This window comes from Nannospalax galili, unplaced genomic scaffold (assembly GCF_000622305.1).
Source record: "Nannospalax galili isolate Female #2095 unplaced genomic scaffold, S.galili_v1.0 scaffold24, whole genome shotgun sequence".
Classification (NCBI taxonomy): domain Eukaryota; kingdom Metazoa; phylum Chordata; class Mammalia; order Rodentia; family Spalacidae; genus Nannospalax; species Nannospalax galili.
In genome coordinates, this window is record NW_008352654.1 from 2915901 (window position 1) to 2925568 (window position 9668).

Below are 9668 nucleotides of genomic sequence, written 5' to 3' on the forward strand. Positions count from 1 at the left end.
GTTCCTCTATAGAACATGACTAAAACAAATGATGACAAGAGATGGCTACATATGAGCTGTCTAGATGGCTCAGTGCATAAACAACCTGAGTTCAATCCCCCGGACCCACACAAAGGTGAAAGGGGAGAGGGGACTCCACAAAGCTGTACCTCTGACTTCTATACATGGACTGTGACAGAAGCATGCTTGAGCATGCACACACACACACACACACACACACACACACACGCACACATGCACTCACACATATCATACCCACACATAAAAATTATAAATAAAAATTAAAAAAAATTTTTTTTATATGGGGCGGGTTGCTAGACCCCCGGCGTGGTGTGTGCGGGCACCCTGGGGTCTCTGCCACACCTGGCTAGTCCCGGCGTGAGTCTGGCCGCAAGCAATGTGGGGAGCGCGCCTGGGCTCCCGGGCGCACTCACTCTGGATGTGGCCCGGGGTTAGGTGTGCACGCACTCTCCCGCAGTGGTTCTGGTCCCGCTGGCTAGCCGCTGGCGGGCCTAGCCAGAGACAGCAGGTGCGCAGACTTCTCTGATGCTGGCTGTAGCTGATGGCTACACACTTCTCTGGAGCGGAGAGCTTCCTCTGCTACTAGAGTATTATCTAGTCGGGATCCCGCCTCTATTACACCCTTGTGCCCTTCCTCAGGATTGCGGAGTCCTGGCCAGTGAACTCCACAGGGAAGAAACACGGAGGCGGCGAAAGCTAGGATATCCGTGGGTCGGTAACGGAGAGTGCTGCTCTCCGGTGAGATCAGGTCGCCGGTAGTAAGACACAGGACTCAAGGCACGGCTTAGTCTGTGTTTACTGCTTTATTGTATCTCTGCTCCTTGCTGTCCAGCGCTCTCCTGATCCAGCTTTCTGAGACCCAATATCCGGGACCCCGTCTCTGACCTGATCTCCTGGTCCCAGTCTCTGACCTGATCTCTTGGTCCCAGTCTCTGACCTGATCTCCTGGTCCCAGTCTCTGACCTGATCTCTTGGTCCCAGTCTCTGACCTGATCTCCTGGTCCCAGTCTCTGACCTGATCTCTTGGTCCCAGTCTCTGACCTGATCTCCTGGTCCCAGTCTCTGACCTGATCTCTTGGTCCCAGTCTCTGACCTGATCTCCTGGTCCCAGTCTCTGACCTGATCTCTTGGTCCCAGTCTCTGACCTGATCTCCTGGTCCCAGTCTCTGACCTGATCTCTTGGTCCCAGTACTCTGCCATGAAAGGAATCTGCAGCACATGGTTTCCGAGCTCGTGAGCTATCCAGACGTGAAGAGACTTCTACTTGCATAACAGAGAACCCCAACATTTTTAGTCTTTTTTGAGACAGGGTCTCTCTGTAGCCTCAGCTGGCCAGGAACTTGCTATGTAGACCAGGCTGGCTTCAAACTCACAGAGATCTACCTGGCTCTGCCTCTGAGTGCTAGGATTAAAGGCATGTGCCACCATACCATGCTTAAATAAAAACAGAAATTTTAAAATAGAGATGATAGTGGTGAAATAGAGGTGGCACACACCTTTAATCCCAGCACTTTGGAGGCAGAGGCAGGCAGACCTCTGTGAGTTCAAGGCCAGCCTGGTCTACATTTCAAGTTCCAGGCCAGTTGGGGCTACAGGGAGAATATGTCAGAATGCCTTCCCAGCTGTCAGTGAGACACCCAAGCTGCAATAAACACATGCACAACTCAGATCTTGGCTTCCAGACCCCAATCTCCATTAAGTGGAATGAAGGTTCCAGAGAAAATGACTCATCCCAGAGTTGGTGTAGAGAAACTACAAGGTGAGCCCAGAATGTAGTATACAAACAAAGCAAAAAAATGCTAAAAGATTGATGATTTGTCTAAAGAATAGTTGTTAAATGAATTAGAGAACTATATGAACAAGTACAGCAATCATATTCTTTTTTAGATTTTATTTATTATTTTTATTTTTTTATGGGTATGCGTGTATTGCCTGCATGTAGGTAAGTGCACCCATGTCATGCAATGCCTAAGGAGGTCAGAAGAGACTGTCAGATCCCCTGGGACTGGAGTTATGGACAGTTGTTAGCTGCCACGTGGGCGCTGGGATTTGAACCTGGGTCTTCTGCAAGAACACCCAGTGTTCTTAACTGCTGAGCCATCTCTCCAGCCCCCAGCAATCATATTCTTAAGAAAAAAAGACACCCAAATGTTAGAAGTCCTTATTTAGAGCAATGGATTTATTCTATGTAATTTAAATTTATTTGCATTATGCTTTCCTGGACTGTACTAAGCATACATTATTGATTTATTAATATTTTTAATTTTTTGAGACAGGGTTTTCAAGGCTGGACTCTACCTTGCAATCCTCCTGCCTTAACCTCATGAGTGCTGGGATTAGAGGCCTTTACCGCTGTACCCAGCTTGAAGGCTGTGGGGGAAGGGGGTTCTTATGTTTGCTGCTGCTGCTTGGGCCTACTCTGTCACCAACCCAGTGGATCTCAAATGTGAGACCACTTGCTTTGGGAGACAGATGTTTTTATAGGTTTATTTCATCAAGTTTAGCAAATAGGGGGTCTCCAGCCTGGCAAGCATCTGATTGGTTGCAGCCCAGTGCCAAACCATACACTGCTGCCTTCAGGAAATCTGAAGGGACAGCTGGACTTTTAGTACTTTCCTGTCCCTGGTTAATTGACCATTGGTGGAGGAGTTGTTCTCTATCTGTTCCAAGTATACTTTTTTTGTTTTTGTTTTTTTCCTGGAACAGGGTTCAGGGCTGGGTCAGTCCCATGGAGGTTTTATCCAAGATGGAGTCACTCAGGTCTCTCATTCCCCCCTCTGACTAGTACCTTGGGGGCCCAATCACAGGCGCTCCCTCATCTTATGTTTTTTATTACCCAAACTCTGGAGAGACTGATAGTGGGTATTGATTGCTCCCACGTTACCTTAATAAGATCTCCTCCCTGGGGGGCCCACCATATGTGTCTCATTGTTTGACAGCCCCAGAAAGCATAATAAGTAGCACTATCCCCTCCATACCTGTTTATCTGGGACTTGTATTTTGGAGTTTTAGGCCCTGGGCAAATATAGAACCGGCCTGGTTTTCTATATGGGCCTGGAGAGTTAGTTAGAGCATAAGGATGTGCACCTCCCTTAGGGTTGAAATCAGAGAAAGCATCTAAATGGGAGTGCACAGTTGGGAACCAAGTAGCCAGAGGTGCTACTTGGGAGATCTGAAACAAAATATTGCCTCCTATCACATCTTGGAGGACCCAAGTCAGATTTATCAGTTGATGCAGGCTTCCCGGAGCAGGAGTGGCTATCATGGGGAACAGAGTATATGCAGTCAACAGTTTGAAAATCAGGTGAGCTTTAGCTTGAGCGGATTGTTGGGGTTCTTTGAAACTCTCCATCCTGACGCTGGGGATGTGCAGTCCTCTATGGTGAATGGGTCAGCTGGCCGTACATGTGTGTGGTGGATCCATGATGCTACATCATCCACTTTGAGGGCTGTGGGGGTGGTCAGTAGGATGACATAGGGACCCTTCCATCATGGCTCTAAGGATCCTTGTCAATGCCTCTTAACGTAGACCCAGTCACCGGGTTGGTATCGATGAGGTTCTGGAGGAAGCCCTGTCTCATAAAGAGCACGTAGTTTAGACCATACATGTTTATGGGACCATTGGATTTCCCTGAGGTCGTCCAACAGGTCCCGATCTTTAAATTTAGTAATCTACTCTGCCTGGAGGTTAGGAATAATGGGAGAGGGCACTACAAACATGATCTCAAAGGGGGTTAATCCCATCTGGTAAGGGGAGTTACACACTCGATAGAGTGCAAATGGGAGGAGAGTCACCCAGTCACCGCCAGTCTCTAAGGTCAATTTAATTAAGGTCTCTTTCAGAGTTTTATTCATTTTTTCTACCTGTCCTGAACTCTGGGGTCTATAAGCACAATGTAGTTTCCAATCAATCCCCAGAACTGTGGCCAGACTCTGACTTACCTTGGGTACAAAAGCTGGTCCATTATCTGACCCTATCATCTGTGGAAAGCCGTACCTGGGGAGGATGTCTTTCAACAATTTCTTTGCCACCATTTGAGCTGTTTTATTGTAGGGAAGGCTTCAGTCCATCCTGAAAAAGTATCTACAAAGACTAGTAAATAACGGTATCTGTACCTGTCAGGCTTTATCTCGGTGAAATCCATTTTCCAATAGGCTCCAGGTTTTCTCCCTCGAAGTCTGATTTCTGGGTTTTTAATATTTGGCACCACATTAGTGAGTTGGCATGCTTTACAGCCATTGACAATGTCTTTAATCTTTAAATTAGCCTCCTTGATTTTTACTTCGGCATGTCGAATTAAGTCCTGCATCTTCTTGAAGCCCATGTGGGAAGAACAGTGTATTTTTGCCAACATTTGTTTTCCTAATTTTTCTGGGAGGATCAGCTTCCCTTCTGCTGACTTCCACCATCCTTCCAGGCCTTGGGTCCCGTGGCTGGATTCGGGGCAACTGGTACCTGGAAGGTGATTCTAGCAGGATTAAGAAGTAATGCCTGATAATGAGTTATATGGGCATTACTTAGCCATCTGTCCGGGGGCTGCTTTAAAACTCCTTCAATTGCATGTGGTGTGGTGATGGTCAAGTTCTGGCCCAAAGTCAGTTTGTCAGCATCTTTTACCAGTAGTGCCTCTTTGAGTATATAGCCCAAGTATTGGACCTGTTGTTTGCATAGTTGGGCCTTTTTAACAGAGGCCCGATAGCCCAGGCTTCCCAAAGTCTGCAACAGGCATTTTGTGCCGTCCATGCAAGCCACTTGGCTGTCTGCCATCACAAGTAGGTCATTCACATACTGCAAGAGACTCCTTTCCCTGATGCTATCTGTCTCAGATGCCTCCGCCGGTCCTCTAGATCTGCAGTGGCAGCCAGCAGGATCCTTGCCAGGTCCTTGTTCTGCCTCCTTTCTGCCTTTATCTGTTTTTCCTCTGCACTATCCCTATTATTGCATACTTCCTCTGCCACAGTTATTAAATCCCTTAAGCTCTTCTCACCCAGTCTCTCCACACTTTGGAGTATTTTCTTTATATCTGGAGCCGACTGGTTAACAAAAGCCATGGCCACTGCCGCTATATTATCTTTGGCCTCCTGGTCTAATGGAGTGTACCTGTGGAAGGCATCCATTATTCGCTCCAAGAACACAGCTGGGAGTTCATTTAGTTCCTGACTAATATCATATACCTTTGTCAAATTAGTTGGTCTATGAGCAGCCGCTTTGAGACCTGCCAATAGAGCCTGGTGGTAAACCAGATGCCTCCCCTTACCTTCTGCAGTATTATAACTTCAATCAGGCCAGGTCAGTGGATAGGCAGCATCAATCAGTGTCAGGTCAGTAGTAGGGACACCAGTATTGCCAGGGATTAACTTCCTGGCTTCTGTTTGGATACATTCCCTTTCCTCTGTGGTAAACAGGACCTGTAATAATTGATGATAATCATCCCAAGTGGGTTGGTGTGTGAATAAAACAGTTCTCCAGTTGTAAAGGTCACTAGTGGCGAATGGGCAATAGTGATGGGGCTGGTTGTTGGCCTCATCTGTGGGGCCGGTGACTCTGAGGGGTAAAACAGTAGAGTCTGGACCCTCTGGTGTTGCTGCCCTTCTACTCCTAGTCCCCTGAGCTGGTCCCCCCCTGCGCCTGTGAAGAATCTGATACCAGGGGTGCCAGTTCCAGAGGGGGTACCTCCTGTGGAGGAGGTGGATAAGGAGGGGGAGGAAAAATTAGATCTTCTGTGCTGCCTGTAAGACAGGGTACAGTGACGGTACTGATGGTATGGTTTCAGGCTTAGGTGCTTTCTGGGTTGTCATTTTTTGTTCTGCAGCCATCAGCACCTCAGTTTTCTTTAAGAAGAAAAGATTTGACCCAAGAAGGGGGGTTATTAGCTAAATCTCCCCAGGCCACTATGTATGATATTTGATCTGAGTGTCCTACATGTGGTCGAAGAATAACTTTCTCAACTGCATTAATGACAGTGGGACCAAAGGTCCCCTCTGAGGGCCATCCCATGTTGAAAGTGGGCCATTCAGACCTGCAGAAAGTAGTTAGTTTATCCTTCCTGACAACAACAGAGAGGTTATGGGCTCGAGTCTTAACCTCTCCAAAATGTGCAAGAACCAGGTCCAGGGGTGTAGAGGGAGTCTGTCCCATTGTGTCCATCTCAGTCACAGAGAAATAGACAACCAAAGACAAAACTGAGAGCCAGAAAGACACACAGAAGGCCAAGTAGCAAATTCCCCCACTCATGTGGAAGAAAAACTGAAAGTAGGACAATGGCGAACTGCTGTGCCACGGGAGCGACCCACCTTGTCCTTTTACAGAAATCAACAGAGTCCAGGACCCTCATCCCCTCTGCTGGGGTCTGGAATGTCTTCCAGACCTCTGTGGTCACAGTCATCCTGCGCGTCTGCTCCAACCACTCCTGACCACACTGTTTACAAGTTTGCCTCGAGGCTCAGAACAAAAGCTGGGACAGACACAGACAGGTACAACTAGACACAAACAGATGCTTACCAGCCAGCCAGGAACCTTTTGGTTCCGGGGTCCTTGGGGGGAGTCTTGGGGATCCCCGATGAGCCCCCAAGATGTTGTGCCCAGTTCGTGAGACCCCAAAGACCACCAAGGAGCTGACCGATGCAAACACACAAGGGCTCTTTTATTGTTGCAAGCTTAAGCTTGGGCCCACTCTGTCACCGACCCAGTGAATCTCAGATGTGAGACCCCTTGCTTTGGGAGACAGAGGTTTTTATAGGTTTATTTCAGCAAGTTTAGCAAGTAGGGGGTCTCCAGCCTGGTAAGAATCTGATTGGAGCAGCCCAGTGCCAAACCATAAACTGCTGCCTTCAGGAAATCTGAAGAGACATCTGGACTTTTAGTATTTTCCTGTCCCTGGTTAATTGACCATTGGTGGGGGAGTTGTTCTCTATCTGTTGCAAGTATACTTTTTTGTGTGGTTTTTTCTGGAACAGGGTTCAGGGCTGGGTCAGTCCCATGGAGGTCTCTCAGTGAACCAACCAGGTTTGTACAACATAGCAGAACTTTGAATCTATTAATCAACAACTAATCATTATACGGACAAGTGATACAGTCATATAACTTGGCAATCAACTTTATAATTTTAAAATTAGTCAACTTCCTAGCCATAACAAGTATAGTAAGAAAGCTGAAATCAGCAGTTACTGGGTGGTCATACAATAACAGGGTGGTCTCATACTTTGTGTCAAAGTGACCTAAAATAGCAAGAGAGTTACAGAAGCAAAAACAAGCAGTTAGCCAGATGTAGAATGTCTGAGATTAGCATGTTCCACTGGTTTGTGATTGAGCTATTTCTTAGAACTCAAGGCTGTGGTCCCTTTTTAAATATTTCCTATAAGTGAAAAGAGGTTACTGTTAAAATAGCTATTCTGAGCAAGATGGAGTAACTTAGGTTAAGTTGCTAATATAGCTCACTAGCCTTGTGGTTGAGTTCAGCCATTGGAAGGCACCAGCAGTAGATAGATGGATGGGAGGAGAGAGAAATGTGGGTTTTGCTTCCTCCTTCCTTGCTTTAGGATGTGGTTTCTGGCCATAGCCCCTTTTTCTAGGCTCCCCATTGCTCCTTCAAGCTGGCTAGTGCTCACAGCTTTCCACTCTTTCAGGTGATGGGGCCCCAGGGTCAAGGGGTCCTTTGATCCTTCTTCCATCTCTGTTCCTTCAGTACAGTTGATGGAATCAAACTAAAGCCCCCCAGGTTAAAGTAGATTTAAATCAAATCCCCCAGACTAAAGAAAAATATTCAGAACAAGAAAGTAAGAAGTAAAATAATTCTAACTGTTGAGAAAGAGCTGACCTTTTCATGCTCCAGACATCACCAGAGACTCCCCCCCTCCCACTATTGCCGGTTGCTGCCGGCCCCCTCCCACTGCTGCCGGTTGTGGTTTGTGGTTTCTGCCTTTAAAAATCGCCTGTAAGCTGAGCTCGGGGCTGCTGTTCTCTCACTCTCCTTCTGAGTGAGGCAGGAGCCTCGTCTGCGCAAAGGATTAAATCCTCTTGCTTGTTGCAGCTCCTGGTCTGAGGACTAAGTTATTGGGGTGCGGCCTCCCGTGGACGTTGGGTACCCCAGCCTGGGGGTCCTACACAGTCTCTTGAACCATCTATGATAGTTTGAAACTGAAATGTCCATTGCATGTTCTTGTGGTAAAGACTTGGCTGCCAGCAGGTGGGCTTTGGGGACGTGATTACCTCCTGAGGGTTCTGACTTGGTCAATAGACGAATCCTTGGTGGGTTAATACAGGATGGTGTTGTTAGCAGTGGAATACTAGTAGGTTGGGTCTAGTTGGAAGAAGTCATTGGGGGTATGCCCTTTACAGATAAACCTTGTCCCCAGACTCTTCCTAGCTTTCTGTTTCTGCTTCTCGGTTGCCGTGAGGTAAACAGCTTTTCTCTGCCATATGTTCTACTGTGATATTTTTCCTCATTATAGGCCCAGAAACAACAGAAACAGCCTCTCTGAAACCTTGGAAACCATGTGCCCAAATAAATCTTTCTTCCTGCTGGGCTAGCACTTGAGAAGTAGAGGCAGGAAGCTTAGGGGTTCAAGGCCAGCTTGGACTACATAGTGAGTTTGAGGCCAGCTTGAGCTACATAGTGAGTTTGAGGCTAGCTTGGGCTATGAGAGAGCTTGTCTAAAAAACAAACAGCCAGGTGTGGTGGTGCAAGCCTTTAATCCTAGCACTTGGGAGCCAGAGGCAGGTGGATCTCTGTGATTGCAAGGGCAGCCTGGTCTACATAGTGAGTTTAGGCCACCCAGGGCTGCATAGTGAAACTGTGTCTCAACAAACAAACAAATAAAATATAAACCCTTTCTCCCTTTTCAGTTGTTTCTTTCAAATATTTGGTCATAGTGACTAAAAAGTGACTGGCATACCATCTGAGTTAGAATCTGTTTTAGGAACAGGCCTTTTAAAGAAATTAACTTTTTAAAATTATTTGTTGTGAATAAAATTTTCAAGTCAATATATAGTTATACAATACATAGAGGAATATTGACTTTTCCAAAGTGTAGTGTTAATTGTTTAGGAAGGAAAATATTACCCAGGCTATTTCTCTTGATCTAAGGGCAGAGTGGATTAGCTCCTTGCTCTGCTCCAACTGGAGGGCTCAGTGTTTTAAGGTATGCCGAAGAAAGGGGTGTGAACTTTGCTGATTGTACTTCTCCAGCCTACAGATTGTCTAAGTCATGCCATTTTGGGTAACTTTATGGGCTGGAACTACATTTCCTTCATCAAGCTTCTTCCTTGCTATCTATTCCTTCCCATAGGGAAGTGTCTCAGTCATTAGGGATCAATGAGCCCCTTGCTTGGACACACAGAGCAGACATTGCAAGGGTTGGTGCCCAAAATTTTGCTTCCATTTGGAAGATTCAAGCAATTTAAAAAACGTTCCCCCTTTGGTAGTAAATATGTATGTACAAGCCTACAGTCTTCCAAAAATGGTCAGAACTAGAGAATGAGGAGGGACTTGTAGGAAAAGGACCTTGCTGGAGTTCCCATGAGCCTTAGTTGTCTGATGTGCACTGTTTCCATGACTGACTTTATCAATGTCAATAGCTTTATAAACATAGAAAAGCAATAGGAGAGACAGACGAGGTGGGGGTGGGGGAATCCTACAGAATAAGAG